This window comes from Myotis brandtii, unplaced genomic scaffold (genome assembly GCF_000412655.1).
Source record: "Myotis brandtii unplaced genomic scaffold, ASM41265v1 scaffold105, whole genome shotgun sequence".
In the NCBI taxonomy this organism is placed as follows: domain Eukaryota; kingdom Metazoa; phylum Chordata; class Mammalia; order Chiroptera; family Vespertilionidae; genus Myotis; species Myotis brandtii.
The window spans coordinates 3,291,418-3,292,702 of record NW_005353538.1 but is presented as its reverse complement, the minus strand read 5'-3'; positions in this window follow the sequence as shown (position 1 = coordinate 3,292,702).

The following is a 1,285-nucleotide window of genomic DNA, read 5'->3' as shown; positions in this document are numbered from 1 at the left end:
GGCCCAACCCCCCAATCGGCCCTACCCTGAGCGTGACTGAGGGTGGCATTGCAACCTCCCGATCCGCCCTGCTCTGTGCATGACGGGGCGGCGCCCCAACTCCCCAATCGGCCCTGCTCTGAGCCTGACCAGGGGCTGCACTTAGGGATTGGGCCTGCCCTCTGCCACCCGGGAGCAGGCCTAAGCCAGCAGGTCGTTATCTCCCGAGGGGTCCCAGACTGCGAGAGGGCACAGGCCAGGCTGGGGGACCCCCCTCCCCCCGCCCCCCGAGTGCACAAATTTTTGCACCGGGCCTCTAGTTGGTATATAAAAATGCAACTGATTTCTGAATATTTATTTTGTATCCTGCTACTTCATTGAATTAATTTATCAGTTCTAGTATATTTCTGGTGGAATCTTTAGGGTTCTTTATATACAGTGCCATGTCATCTGCAAATAATTACAGTTTTACTTCTTCTTTTCCAATTTAGATGCCTTTTATTTCTTCTCCTTGTCTGATTGCTGTAACTAGGACTCCCAGTGCTATATTGAATAAAAGTGGCAAAAAGTGGACATCTCTGTCTTACTCCTGATCTTAAGGGAAATGCTTTACTTTCTCTATGTTGACTATGATCTTAGCTATGGGTTTGTCACATATGCCCTTTATTATGCTGAGGAATGTTCCCTCTATTCCAACTTTGCTGAGAGTTTTTATCATAAAGCAGAGGTCTGGTGCACTAAGATTTGTGTATGTTGTGGGGGGGTCCCTCAGCCTGCAGGAAGTGGGCCTAAGCCGCAGTCTGGCTTCCCTCTGCAGGAGGCGGCTGGCTGGCCGATCAGGGGACAGCAAGTGGCCGACCCCACCTCAAATGGCCCCGCCGCCATTGCTGGTGGCCTTCCTCTGAGGGAGCCAACCCCAGTGGGCCAATCTGGGGACGGCATCAGCTTGGCAAGCAACCAGCCCTGCCCTGCATCACCCTGCCACTGCTGCCACAGGTGGCCTCTCTCTGAGGGAGGTGACCGGGCAGGCCAATCAGCGGATGGCGCTGGTGGGCAAGTGGCCAGGCCTGCCCCCCATCGCCCCTCCGCCACCCCTGATTGCCACTGCCCTCCCCCATTGCTGTTCCCTCCCTCTGCCCTCTGGCATGTGCCTTGGCTGGCCTAGTGCCCCCTGCTAGCTGGCCCTGCCCCCTGCTAGCTGGCCCTGCCCCCTGCCGACGGGTCATTCAACCGTTCAGTCAATTTGCATATTACACTTTTATTATATAGGACTAGGGGCCCGGTGCACAAAAATTTGTGCACTCGG